Here is a 15,364-nt window from a genome sequence, read left to right as displayed (position 1 = left end):
CAGGAGCCGTCGAAGAACCAGCTGGACATGACGGGTGTGTTCGGACAGAGTTCTGGAGAAAATTAAGATGTCGTCCAGGTACACGAAGACGAATTTATTCAGCATGTCCCGCAGCACATCATTCACCAGCGCCTGGAATACCGCTGGGGCGTTGGTGAGGCCAAATGGCATTACCAGGTACTCATAATGGCCGGTGTGGGTGTTGAATGCTGTCTTCCACTCGTCACCCTCCCTTACTCGCACTAGGTGGTAAGCATTTCTAAGGTCCAGTTTGGTGAAAATAGTGGATCCCTGGAGCAATTCAAAAGCAGAGGTGAGTAAAGGCAGAGGGTACCGGTTCTTCACTGTGACATCATTCAGACCTCGATAATCAATGCAGGGGCGAAGAGAACCATCTTTCTTTCCCACAAAGAAGAACCCGGCACCAGCAGGAGAGGAAGACGGGCGGATGAGTCCAGCTGCCAGGGAGTCCCTGATGTAATCCTCCATAGTTTTTCTTTCAGGAGGGGATAGTGAGTAGAGGTGACCTTTGGGTGGAGCAGTCCCAGGGAGGAGATCAATGGCACAGTCGTACGGACGGTGTGGGGGCAGAGATGTGGCTTTGGTCTTGTTGAACACCTCTCGGAGGCCATGGTAACATTCAGGGACATTAGAAATGTCGTGGGCAATGCTGGGGGGTACTGAGCCGGGGGGCAGCGAGGCAGCACGCAAACAGGTCAGGTGGCAGGCATTTCCCCACTCTTTCACAGTTCCGGAGGCCCAATCGAGGTGAGGATTGTGGAGACGGAGCCAAGGGTAGCCCAGGATTAGGGGTTGGCCTGGAGAGCTGAGCAGGTGGAAGCGGATGGTCTCTCGGTGGTTTCCTGACACCATCATTGAGATGGGGGCTGTGATGCTGGTAACTGTGCCAATTGCGTGACCGTCCAGGGCCCGGGCTGGAACAGGAGTGGACAAGCGATGGCTTTCCAAGCCCAGCTGACGAGCAAGTCCTGTGTCAATAATGTTTGCTTCTGCGCCAGAGTCCACCAGGGCTGCCAGGGTGTGGGTGGAATCAGACAGGTGAAGACAGACTTGGATGAGGGGTTTACGGCTGATGGAGGGCTGAATGTTCATTGAGCTCATCCGGATTCCTCCTACATCTGGTGAGCTCCGGCTTTTGCTGGACAGGTGGCGACTCGATGACCATCACCACCACAGTACAGGCACAAGTTGGAGGTGATGCGTCGCTGGCGCTCTGCAGGGGTTAGGGAGGTGCGGCCGATCTCCATCGGTTCAGACTGGTCCGGCTGGCTAGATGGTGTGGCAGGTGCGGACAGAAGGGCAGTTGGGACACTCCGTGTGCTGGTGGATGGACTCTGGCGCCCTCTCTCATGACGGCGGGCCTGGATCCTGCGGTCGATGCGGACAGCCAGAGCAATGGCTTCATCAAGAGTGGGGGGTTGATCATGGGAAACCAGCTCGTCCTTTATGTAGTCCGCCAGGCTGTGGAGGAAAGCATCCACCAATGCTTCCATGTTCCAGGAGCTCCGACTTGCCACGGTTCGAAAGTCGATGGAGTAATCCGCAACAGTCCTTCTGCCCTGGCGAATACTCATCAGGATCCGAGATGCCTCGGCTATTGTGGATTCCAAATCGAATACCTTGAGCATCTCCTCTGCGAATAGGTTGAAGGTTGCACATGCTGGGGTCTGGCGCTCGAACTCCGCCGTTCCCCAGAGTCGAGCTCGGCCCGTCAGGTGAGTGATCACGTAACCGACCCTCGCCCCTTCAGTGGCAAAAGTCCTGGGTTGCAGGGTAAACTGGACATGGCAGCTCGTCAGGAACGCCCGTACCTGGGTTGGGTCGCCGCTGAACCGCTCTGGATTGCCGATCCTGGGTTCTGGGGCTCCGGCAGCCACGGTAGCAGTGGACTGGGCAGGAGACTCGGGTGCTGGGCCGGTGAGCAGGCTGGCTGGGGCTGGGCCGGTGGGAGCAGGCAGAGGAGAAAGGTTGGTGAGAAGTTGAATGATCATTGCAAGTTGTTGCTGTTGCTGCTGGAACTGCTGACGCTGGCTCAAGCCGGCTTGAAGTAGGGAGGCAATGTCAGCAGTGTTGCGGTTTACCTCTCTCTCTGTCTCTTCCAGGCGTTGCATGGCGGTGGGTGGTTCTGGTTCGTCGGTTTCCATGCTGGTTCGACCGTGCGCTGGGTCCATGTTTGGTCAGATCGTACTGTCAGACACCAAACAGGACGAGGACCACAATTGCGTCACGTTCAAAAGTTTATTTAAGGGTTGGGGGTTTCAGGGGTTCCGGGGGGGGTACAGGAGTTCCAAGAGTCTGCGTGTGTGTGTTCCCCCAGTAGCCGAACAGCGAAGGCAGGAGCTGGATGATCCGGGAAGTCCTGGGGGAAACACACACACAACAGCAATTGAAACGAAGCAGCAGTACAGTCAAGGACTAGGCGGTATTCGTAGAAGAGGGACGGAAGGCAGGTCAAGATTACCGGGGCTGGAGAACACAGAAGTAGTCGAGCGGGTCCGGGATCACAGGCAAAGAGTCAGAGGCGTTTTCAATAAACAGGCAGGTAACTGGTGCTGGTTGCAGACGATCTGACAAGTGTGGACTGAAAAGCAAGGCTTTATATAGAGGGCATGATGAGTGGTGAATGCAGTGCAGCTGGTAGGTAACGAGGGTGAGGCAGAGCAGAGCAGGAACAGGTGGAGGTCATCAGACTTCAATCAGCACGTGTTACCAGGCAGAGAGAGAGCTCATGACAGCTAGTAATCATTGCCTATAGGCTATCTCTCTTTACCAGTTGTACGACGGAGTATTAGGGCCACACATGAAGAACATTTTTTTTTTGCCATGACGAGATTAAACTCGACATGTCGACTTTAAAGTCGCCATGTTGACATTAAACTCGACACTTCGAGAATAAAGTTGAAATATCATGTCGACTTTAATCTCGACGTGTCGACATTAAACTCAACATTTTGGTTTGGAGAGAGAACGACCGCTCGGGACGAAGGGAGGACGAATGAAAACATTGCAATTTTCTTCGAGTGCAACAATGATTAGACAGGCCTACACCATGTGGACAAAACATAGAACTAACCTCTGTTGCTCAGCCAAATACTACTATCCTGTTATCACGGAGTTATAAATGCGATGTATAAATGCGATGGTCAAAAGTAGGCTAAACGTCATTAGCGGTTTATTTATTTATTGTAGGCCTATTAATAACGAAGTGTTTTTCATCTAACGGTTCAACTTCATGCTTATGCACTAGGTATAACTGCTCTCCCCAATCCCAGACTTTCACATTGCATGTTTGTTTGTAATGGATGCAAAACAGCCTGAATGTCTATGGAGGGACGAATGAGGCTGTCCTCCCGACCATAGGCAACCCCGTGTATTCTAAGTAAATGCACACATATTCCCTCACAGGATCAAAAAAGTATAGGGCATAGGCCTACTTATACATATCTGTGTTTATAGTCTCCTATATGTATCGCAGGTGAGACATGGAAAAGCAGTTTTAGAAAAATGAGTTTTGCATGTTAACCATATGGAGAGTGACGGCCTGTGGGTCATGAAGGGCAATTATTTGGATGTGCGGTGGCCTTACCCACGTAAAACAGAGTGAATTAACATTATGTAGCCTAGGCCCTACTATAGAAACAAATTGTAACGATTTGATAGCGACACACACAGTTGTCTAATTAAATGGTTTATTAGCTGAGAATGAGAGCAGGGACACAGACCCAGAACACAGTACACACGGAGCAGGTCAAGTACACACACACACTCCACATACAGGGGAGGACGCAGCCCCCCACACAAAAAGGATCACACACGAGGGAGAACTAAAAGGGAAACATGTTACAATAAAGATGCTAACATTACACTCAAAACTAAGGGGAAACACAGACATACTGTAAACCCCAAATGTTCGCTCCCGCATCCCAGCATGCCCTGCGTGGGAGAACGCTATGCAATGTCTTGTGCGCCGACGTTACAATATCATTGGAAACATGTATTATTCTAACTATATAATAGTGCATGGTAGGCTATAACCGCGTGATACAGTGCTTCACGATGACGGCAATGAGTTAACAGAAGACGCAATCTATCTGAATATCTGCAATCTATCTGAATAACACCTATTTGAAGTATAGGCCTATTAGGCTATTCATGTCACATAGTGTAGGCTACATAGCTTAAACTGTAGGCTATGTTTAAACTGTATTTCGAGTTTAATGTCGGCATGTCGACTTTAAAGTCGACACGTCGAGATTAAAGTAGCCTAGATATGATATTTCAACTTTATTCTCGAAATGTTGAGTTTAATGTCGACATGGCGACTTTAAAGTCGACACGTCGAGATTAAAGTCGACATGACATTTCAACTTTATTCTCGAAATGTCGAGTTTAATGTCGACATGTCGACTTTAAAGTCTACATGTCGAGTTTAATCTCGCCATGGCAAAAATATATAAATATATAAAAAATAAATAAATCTGGAAGCTTGGCACATTTGGCAGCATTTTACCTGGCCGTTTCAGTCCCTCCTTGCCTCTTTCTACCATCCATCCTTCCTGAGGCTTATGGCTAGTAGGGCCGGCCCGGCTATCCGTATCTGAGAAAACTTTTTGGAAAAGACGGGCTATATGGACCCAACCAACTCTTTTTGTGAGGGGAGAACTCCCTCACATGGTAGGCTACAACCCATGCAGAGGCAACGGTGTCATGCACAGAATGCGGAACGTGTAGCCTAAGGTAGACTAAAGTGACAAATGTCAATATTTTTGCCTCGACCGCCCCAAAAGTGAAGCGGCCTACCGGGAATTCTCCCGACCTGTTCATACCCCTGACAAATAATGATTTAATGTTGATTTTCTCTTGACCAATATGTTTGTTCTGACCGAAAATGACACTGCCACATGCCAAAGGTTTAGACCTCACCTTTTTAGCAGCAATCCGGGCTTTGAGGCAGGAACGATTATTTGCCATTACTCTGGTCTTGTGCTCACTTTTTGACGGATTGAGGTCTGGACTCTGGCTGGGCCACTCTAAAATGATGATAATTGTTCTCTGTTAACCATTTCTTGCCTTCTTTGGCTGTTTAGGATCACTGGTGTGTGACAGTTGCTGGAAGTTAGCCTACAGGGACTATTTTCAGGTGCTGCATGATATCATTGTGCTGCTGTGCCCATGGTGTTCCTTGATTATTACGCTAATCCAAATGGTGGAATATCCCTTTAAATCAATATTTGCCAGGGGTATGGATAATGTTACTGTATATACATTATTAATACATATACATATATTGTAGCCTACTCTAAAGCATATTCCACTCTAATAGACTAGACTATGTCAAATTCAACGGGTAACTGTATTACACTGCAGAAAAATTGGTACACATGTCATGATTTTCCCAATCTGGATTTTGTCAATGTCATGAATAGGGCTGGAAAATAGAATTTTAAAGTTCCATGACTTGTTTGTGGAAAGTGGGAACCTTTCGACCTTGAGTGTTGTGTGAAAAGAGTACATGTACAGTATTATGCCTGCAGTTTGTCTGAAAACCTTCTTCAAACTATGCACAGAGAGCATGCTGTGGTCTTAATGGAAGAAGCATGCCCTGGCATACTGTCACACACAGAGGCCACACAGAGAAGATAAGAGAATTGGTAGCATAAAGAGAAATGTTGGTGCAAGGTAGATATGGCGCACCATGACATTTTAAACTAAACCTGATAGTAAAGCCTCAAGCACTGAAAGGCACGATAGTTTTGGGTTTCTTTTGTTTCTAGTAAAAACAATCTAATCTATCTAATCCTGTTGTTGAAGTTGTGGTGTGAGTTTGTCTTTCACACTTAAGCTGGGTGGTGTCAGGGGAAAACTGCAATGTCCAATGTAACCAGCTACTGCATTGTTTGACATGATGTGATCCAGCCGCAGATTCTTTCCACCATGGAATTTGGCAGATTTGTTTGTATTCAGAAATAGACTGTCGGTATTCAGTATTAGAGTTAGACTGTATTAAACACATAGATTGTCGGTATTCTGTAGTACATTGCAATAAATGTGTTTCACAATAACTTCTTTCCATGTCAATATCTTCACCAACAAATTATTGTAGTAAATGCAATATTACACTACTGAAATTATTTGGCAGTGTGTATAATAGGCATGCTCTCAAATATGCAGGAAGTTGCTTTCGGAAGCTTGACTTGATCTCGGCAACCTTTACTGTACAGATTCAAATCTCCATATCCACAACTTTTGTAGTATTTTATCATTGAGAGCTATGTAATATTTATCTTTATTAATACACAAATGAATTTCATGCTGACTACTGGCTGATTACTTCAGTGTAGTGCAGCAGAACAGCTACAGTATGGGACTGCAAACTCAAGAAGAAATCCAGTACTCAAGGAATCACATTGATTATTGCCATTATATTAAAAAGGGTATTGCTGTCCAAAATTAAAACATTTGAGAGCATTAAAGCAACACCAAAGCACTCTTCCTGATGATGTATTGCGACATCAGAAGCAAGTCAAATTTGTCTTATGTCTCATTCCATCGAACTACAGATCCGCTACCGATCTGGCAAACTTGCATAGTGCGGTTATAGCCGATAGAGGGCCGCAAAGCGAATGTGAAGTTGATGTTACGAGTTGATGAACCACTGAAACGATTTTGGAAACATTATTTTAAGGTACAAAAACTCTTTGGAGTTGTTTTAAAGTGATACTAGTGGGTTTAAAGTGGGTTTTGTTAAGACTTTTGTTTGGGAGCAAATTTACGTCAATCAGAGTAACTTTTTTCAAACCACTAACGTAACCACTAAGTTCAAAATAGCCTTACACTACGGTGGTTGTGTCCATGGGTATACTACAGATAAACTGAAGTATTGCAAACTTTGGTAACACTTTAGAATAACATGTGCTTATTAGGTATTAACAATGCATAATAAGCAGTTAACAATTCGTTACTAACAGTTAATAACATTAACTAACTAATATTTTATTTTCTGACAGCTGAGTACAAATATTAAGTTACTTACAAGCATACTTGTTAACAGTTAACATGCAGCTTGTTAATGCTTTTTAATGGTGTATAAGACAAAGAGGTGATAACTAATACGCTTATAAGACCTTTCTTACCTATTTGTAGTAAATTTTGCAGCCCCCCAATCTAAAGCGAGGACTATGTAGCCTATAGTTCTACAAGCCCAACCTTCTATCTCTATATATCTACTGTATCTATCTATCTAGCTCGGTTAAAGGAGAATTCCGGTGTGATATTGACCTGAAGTGTGTTGAAACATGATACCGAGTGTGAACGTATGTCTCATAGCTCATCTTGGCTTGTCCCCTGCACTCAGAAATCTGGCGCTAGTTAGCCGATGCTACCAACAGTTTTTCAATGGGGGTGACTCGGGCATCGGCCAAGTAAATCACCATTTTACACCATTTACGAGGCTCAAAGTAGCTCCATACTTCATTGGTAGACTTCCGAGGGCCTTGACATTTAAAACAAGACATTGAGAACTTTGAAAAAGCACTGGTAGTTTATTTACAAGACGATTTATAGCCTACAGACAGTACCTTCATAAAGTTTACCGTTCGCCGCCATCTTGAATTTAGTCACGATAAGTCGAGCAACGAGTAGGAATGAACAGGTATGATAAGGGACCAGATTCCAAAAATAATTCAGTGGAAATGCATGGATTCCAGTTGCTGCTACTGGAAGCAACCGGAATCCATGCATTTCCACAGAATTATTTTTGCGGTTCTCTGGCGGACATAGCTTGCTGGCATTTTTCGGTTCTCTGGCGGTCAGCTGGCGGGTTGGAGACAAATTGCCCATATTTTGCCACTATTGGTCTAAAAGCTTTTTAATTTGTTCAGTTATACTCCATATATCATTTTATTAACTTGTCTTAATATTCATGACAAGTTAAATTTAAAGAGATGGTATTTCAACGGCGGACCACAAGTGGCATACCACCAGCGGTCAGCTATCTGCCAATCTGATTTTGCTATCTGGGCCTCTCTGTTCACTTTAAAAGTTTGCAATACTTCGGTTTATCTATAGGATACCCATGGACACTTCCACTGAAGTGTAAGGCTATTTTGAGCATTGTCAGTGGATTTAAATTAGTGATTTATTTTGATTTTGGCTGTATGTTTATTTTTACTCTGGAGTATCCCTTTAAGTAGGCTAATGCAATCCAAGGGTCGAAATGCTTCTAGCTATGTGATTGGTAAATTGGCGTAGGCTGGGCGCAGCAGGCCAAAATGCAAACTTAAAGGGACACCAGGCAACGTTTTCGTGTTAATTACTCATCTTCGTAAGTTGGTATATAGTTAAATGACTCATTAAAGGGCGAATGAAGACTCATTGTTGTCAGTGAAGCCAGTATTTGAAAATAACATGTTTCTTTAATCTTTCATGGCATATCATTTTTTAATTTATTACAATACATGTCTCATTGCACCTTTAAAGGAACATGCCAACTTTTTGGGAATTGGCTTATTTGCCATCTACGAGTTAGAGAAGAGGATACATACCCTTCTCCTCTCTGCTCGTGCAATAACCCAGTTTGACACCATTAACCCAGTTTAGCATAATCACGTGGTTTACACCAGTTAGCCTAATGCAAAAAGGAAGCTAGGCCTATAGGCTAACTGGTGTAACCCACTTCCAATCAGAGGCGGACAGAGTACACAGCTTCATTACTTGAGTAAAAGTACAGATACAGATACAGAAAAGTACAACAGTCAGATGTCTACTTAAGTAAAAGTACTGAAGTACTTGTTTTTAAAAGTACTTGAGTATCAAGAGTACAAGAGTAGCCTACATTTTCTAAATATTGCATTACTACTGCCACAGTGCTTACATTTATGTACAGAATCGTCCTACATGGAGTTATGAAAAATGTTAATGTTAATAGCTTGGAGAATTTAAAAGGAATTGAAAGTAAAATCAAGTAATTTTCATCTTTTTACCATGTTGCCAGGGATGGGCAGTATTGCTAATACATGTATTTCAAATACATATTTCAAATACAAAATACTATTAGTATTACTATTACTACTATTAGTATTACTATTGAAGCGAAAATTATCATTAACTTGTTCAGAAAATTGAAATAGTTTAGCGAGGTGGGGCCACAGGTTGACACATTCCCGGGATGGACCTGCTGCGTCTTCATCCATTGTTCCGTCCATGGTTTCGTCTCTTATTTAAATCTGACCATGGAGTTGACTTTGGCGGAAAGCTGAAGGTGATTGCTGATAGGCTGTCCCAATCAGTGGCGCCTGCACAATCCAATCACGTTTGAGAGGTAAACAACAAATTGAGGGTTTCCGAGATTTTTTTCTTTTCCTTTTTTTTTTTAGAAGTAACGGGTACTCACAGTTATGGATAGAAATGTAGTGGAGTAAATAGTACAATATTTGCCTCTCAAATGTACTTGAGTAAAGTCATCATGAGTACTCCCCAAAAATGATACTCAAGTAAAGTACAGATCCCTCAGAATTGTACTCAAGTACTCAAGCAAATGTACTGTCCGGCTCTGCTTCCAATGAATTATGCCAACAGGATATTCGACTCTAATAACTGTGTTACATGTTATTTTCTATATTTCTGATATGTTGCTGATTGGATCATAAACAGCCACAGCAATGAAGAAGTCAAGTCAAGTCAAGTCACGTTTATTTATAAAGCACTTTAAAAACAGCTGACCAAAGTGCTGGACAGGCAAGTTAGTATGACTTGGTAGACAACAAAAAAGACAACAAAAAGTGAGGATAACAATATTTACAGGCAAACAAACAAACAAATAAATACATAAGACAATCAGACTATGTTAAACGCCAGGGCATAAAAATGGGTTTTTAGGTGAGATTTAAAAACACTCAAGGAGGGAGCTAGGCGTATATGTTGGGGCAGCTCGTTCCAGAGCTTTGGTGCAATCACCGCATAAGCCCGGTCCCCTCTGCTCTTTAGCCTAGAACGAGGCACAACCAGCCGGAGTTGGTCAGCAGACCTAGAAGCCCTAGAGGATGTCTGCACCTTCAGGAGATCTGCTATGTACAGTGGGGCCAGACCATGTAAAGATTTAAAAACAAATAAAAGAACTTTAAAATGTATTCTAAAACGGACAGGGAGCCAGTGAAGGGCTGCAAGCACTGGTGTAATATGCTTACACCTTCGTGTTTTGGTTAGAAGGCGGGCTGCAGCGTTCTGAACAAGTTGAAGGCGGGATAAAGAGGAACAGCTAATGCCCACATATAGGGCGTTGCAGTAATCTAGGCGGGAAGAAATAAAAACATGAATAGCCATCTCAAAGTTTTTGAGGGATAAGAAAGGCTTAACCTTGGATAAAAGCCTTAACTGGAAGAAGCTAGATTTTACTACTGTGTTTATCTGTTTCTCCATTTTAAAATTACAGTCTAAAATTACACCAAGGTTTTTTACAGTATCTTTAGCAAATGGCTCAAGGGGGCCTAAGTCACCCTGTGTGTCGCAAGCAGCACTGGGCCGAAAGACTATGACCTCAGTTTTATTTTCATTAAAATGTAAAAAATTTAAAGCCATCCAGGCTTTGATGTCCTCTAGACAAGCTAATAAAAGTTTAAAAGATTGGGGGTCGTTATATTTCAGGGGCATGTAGATCTGTGTGTCATCCGCATAGCAGTGGAAGGAGATGTTATATTTTCTAAGGATGGATCCTAAGGGGAGCATGTATAATGAGAACAGTATAGGCCCCAGAATAGACCCTTGAGGAACACCACAGGGAAGAGGCGCAGAGGGGGATACAGATCCATCCAGGCAGACAGAGAAACTTCTTCACTTCAAGGGAAGTGAAAGTGATTGATAATGACTGACTGACTCTATTATTGTGTTACATGCTCCAAATGTAAAGCACTTTGAGCTGCATTCTGTGTATAAAAGGTGCTATACAAATAAAGCTTATTATTATTATTATTATTATTATTATTATTATTATTATTATTATAGCAGTGTCCAAAAAAATATAACTGATATAACTAATAAAATATAACTAATAAAAATAACTGAGTTATTGCGTGCACAGAGAAGAGAATGGTACTGTATATCCTCTTATCTAACACTGGGGTAGATGTCAAATAAGCCAGTTTCCCAAAAATGTTCCTTTAGAGTAAGTAGAGTTAATTAGAGGTTTGCTATATTTACTTTCATTTGGTCATTTGGTTATGAGTTTTTTCCACCCGGTGAATTCAGAGATGGAATGCAGTGTGCTGTGTAGTGATGTGCAGTTCCCAAGTAAGGCCTGCAGATGAAGCCAAAACACCATTTTGTGAAGAAATGTTATCTGGATACATAGGTGACAAACATTCATTTTTATAACCACTGGATGGCAGCATGGTCCCAGTCTAGTTCTGTATGTGTGGTATATAGTATGCACTGAGAGGACCACATGTGTAGTAGTGAAAATGTATAGCATCCAGGGAAGTCCTCCTACCTTATAGTATATAACATATGGCGGTTTCTCTAACACTTACATAACACCACAATTGTGTATGCCAAGGGTATGGATTGTTGTAGTGAGATTTTGGCCAGGTTGCTCATAAGACATTTACTTGCTGTTAGTATGTGCCTGGTGCACTGTAATGCACAATGTGAAAATGTGATGCACTGTAATGTACTGTATAAATGTGATGAATTGGGGTGTCCACAATATTACACCACAGGATGCTAGTGTTTTTGTGTGTCTGTACCTATTGCAAACTAATGTCCTCTTTGAATGGGCGAGCTCTACAACATTTTGTATTACTGTAGCAGTGAGTGACATTTGGTCTGTCACCTCTGATTCCTGAGTGTAAAACATATAGGTGGAACTAGTCTTACAGTACATGTATGCATTTGGCGTCATCTTTTACGGTCAGGATGAAGCCAGAATGCCAGTTTTCTGCTTTCAGTTCCGAGAAAGGTCTCAAATTAGATCGTATCAATGCATTTCCTAGAATTGACTTGATTTTTAGACCTAAAGCTTTTAATCACCAGTAAATCTATTCCATAGTAACCTCAATAAATCAACAGTATCTATCTGACAGCTCCAGATTTGTGATTGGCTCAATGTGTAACTAAGAAGGAAGACTTGTAGCTTGCTTAATGACCTCAGTTACAGTTGTTATTATTTGTGGCAAAACAGTATATGTGAAAACAGTCATTTTGTGAACAATATATCAATGTGGGGATGCTTTTTGTATACTAATATTGTAATCTAATCTATCTAACGATACTCAGAGTATCAGAACAGAGAGTTACCTATTGTAAGGAAATGTAATGCATTTGTCTACCGGAACAAATTAAATTACTATATTGTAGGCTATTGGGAACTATTGGCATTTGGACAAAGAGGCACTGAAAGCTGGACCTTATTAAACCTTAGCTCAGTCCTTGTAATTTTGTTTTGCATTGCTGTGGCTATCCCATTCAAGAAGGAACCCAAAGTCATGGTGAAAGGGGGGAATTTTCCCTTATGAATGGGATTACGTATGAGGACCAGGGAACAGCATGCAATCTTTTCACTTAATCTCCAGCCTACCAATGACATTCATTATACTTTCTGACCGAGTGCTCGACGGGGCTCAAGTCAATCCAATTACAATTGCCCTCCCGTGACATGGGCAGGGACCCTCAGGTTAGCCCCTATTGTTTCACACAATGAACTGGTTCTTGAAGGAGTGTCTGACATTTCTGGCCCTACAAAAGTCATGTTTTTGTTTTGGCCTTCTGGAAATGTTCTCTTCTTTTCCAAAGTAGGCCTCTCATGTCTGTACATTTGTTTAAATCATGTGTATGCCAACATTTCAAGATGAGAGCCATGTCATGCTTTGATCTAAGATATTATTTGTTTAACTTTTATGTTCAATGTGTCATGATTAAGCACAGATGGTTAGATCATAGTATCCCCAAAGCTGTGTTTTTAAACTCTTCTTAGAATATGACTTCAACCCTCAAAATTGAGAAGAAATAGGACTTTGGCACCAACTTATTGCCATAAAACAGCTATTAAAATCAAACTGATGAAGAATGTTAGCTCATATTGACCGCTTTGTCGAGAGGGTCTCCAAGAATAGCAAAGCACTGTTGCCCATTTTAAACCCCTGGAAGTTAAGAATGATACAACTGTTTAGCAGATGGCAGCAGTTGAAACAAAAAAGCATTGCAGCATAATATTTAGAACGTTGGTCTGTAGGTAAGTGATGTGGATGAGCTGAGATGAAACTGGTATCTCAACATGCTGAAGGGACATTGTGTCCAGGGACTTAGCCTTTGAAGGCCTACAGGGTGGAGTGCAGTGATTTACTTAGGGACCAGGTTTATGCCTCTTCACTATTTTATTTTCATTAGAAAAGTTATTTAACAGTCTTCTCTATCCATCTGTCTGGCCTCAAAAAATCAATGACCTAGATAAGAGGCTATGACTTCATGGGTCTAATCACTATGCTCACGCTCACTACTTTCTGGTCTTTGTGCTAGGCTGTTTATTACATTACATTACATTACATTTAGCTTCTTGACCAAAGTGACTTACATATGTCAGCTATTACAAGGGATCACATTGTCCCCGGAGCAACTTGGGGTTAAGTGTCTTGCTCAAGGGCACAGCGGTGGAAGCCGGGAATTAAACCGACAACTTTCAGGCTACTGCACGCTAGCCCAGCTCCTTAACCACTACACTACACTACCACCGCCCCCGTTTATACACAGTACATCAGCATAACTAGGTCCAGTAAACAGTATCAGCATTATGGGTGATGTGAACGGCAGAATCTGTCCATCAACAGGCTGATAAATGCTGGGACGACTCTAGCCCTGGTCTGGCCCAATCCTCCCAGAGTCCACTGATGTAAGGCCAGGGTGGTGTCGTATATGGATCCAACATTTCATCTCTTAAATGGTACACGTGAGATTTATATTGGGTGTTCCTCTGCACTCCCTGTTGTATTGTGTGTTATGTCCAGTGCAGTGAGTGCCGCACAGCCGGAGCAGCAATAACATTGGTCTGTGCCTTGGCTTTGGATGCGGCCAGAAAGGCTGCCAGATGAAAACGTGGGGAAAAAAGACTTAAGGGGACACCAGGCAAGCCTGATGCTTTTTCTCTACGAAACTCCCCCTCGTTCGGTCTGAAGCTCTTTTCCTTTTCTTTGCATCTTCCGTCAAGGGTTTTCGCTGCTTCTTCGCCGGCTCTGCCATTATACACATGTTTGCAACAATCTCTAGCGTTTTGTTAGCCTGCCTCTGTGCTGTAAACTGATCCTGCTTTGGTCGGCGGGTAGGATACAACAAACTTGCAAGTGGGATATTCTTCCTACAGGCAGTAGGGGCGGGCGAGAGAGCCTTCATTCGCCCTGTAATGAGTCATTTAACCATATACCGACTTACGAAGATGATTAATTAACACGAAATTAACACTTTCATATCTTAAAGGTTAGCCTTTTTCAAACAGAGATCCAGTGTATTTTACTGCACACCATTGTCATTCCATAAAACAGGCTCACTTCATCCCCTCCTTTACATTCTCGGGTGGCCAGCAGCCAAAACTGTAGACTTGTAACTAAGACAGAAGACGTCATCAAATCAAATTGCATTATATTTTCATTAGTCCACAAATGAGAACCATCAGACTATTTATGAATAACTTTTATCAAATTAGCTACTGCTCACGTGTGAGCCATGCAGCCATCACCTCAAAGGCCTCCCCAAGGTATTTGCTCAGCTCTCTCCCACCAGCCTCTTGACCCTCTGAGTGCTTAGGCCTTAGGGCTGATGCCCTGGTCAGCTCTTGTGGTGATCTGACCTTTCCTCTGCTTTGCCAGGACGTGAAATTAATTCACCATTTCCTTTGGAGGTATGATTTGAGGCCCAAGAACCTATACATTTTACATTATGAAATGATGGTCTCTACAGATTGGTTCTGTAAATATCTTTGCAATGGTCAGATTTCAGTATATATGACACAAGGTTTGTTGTGGCTCCTGTTTGTAGTTATAATCATTGTAGACCTGTACATGTCCATCGATTTGCCCCCTGTATCTAGATTTCACATGCCCCCGTCGTTGTAGGTGTCTACTGTGGGACTTATATATATATAATAATATAATATAGTGTGTGTGTGTGTTTGTGTGCTGAGTGTGTGTGTGTTTGTGTGCTGAGTGTGTGTGTGTGTTTGTGTGCTGAGTTTCTGGTCTGTGACGGGAGGTGACTGGCAGTCAGACAGGCAGTGCTTGAGGGATCTCATCAAAAACAGAGCGCCCCCTCGGCATCCCAGGAAATCCGCCGCAGATGGACGCGATAGCATCAATTCCACTTCCTC

Source organism: Alosa sapidissima, chromosome 14 (genome assembly GCF_018492685.1).
Source record: "Alosa sapidissima isolate fAloSap1 chromosome 14, fAloSap1.pri, whole genome shotgun sequence".
Taxonomy (NCBI): domain Eukaryota; kingdom Metazoa; phylum Chordata; class Actinopteri; order Clupeiformes; family Clupeidae; genus Alosa; species Alosa sapidissima.
This window is presented reverse-complemented; position numbering follows the sequence as displayed.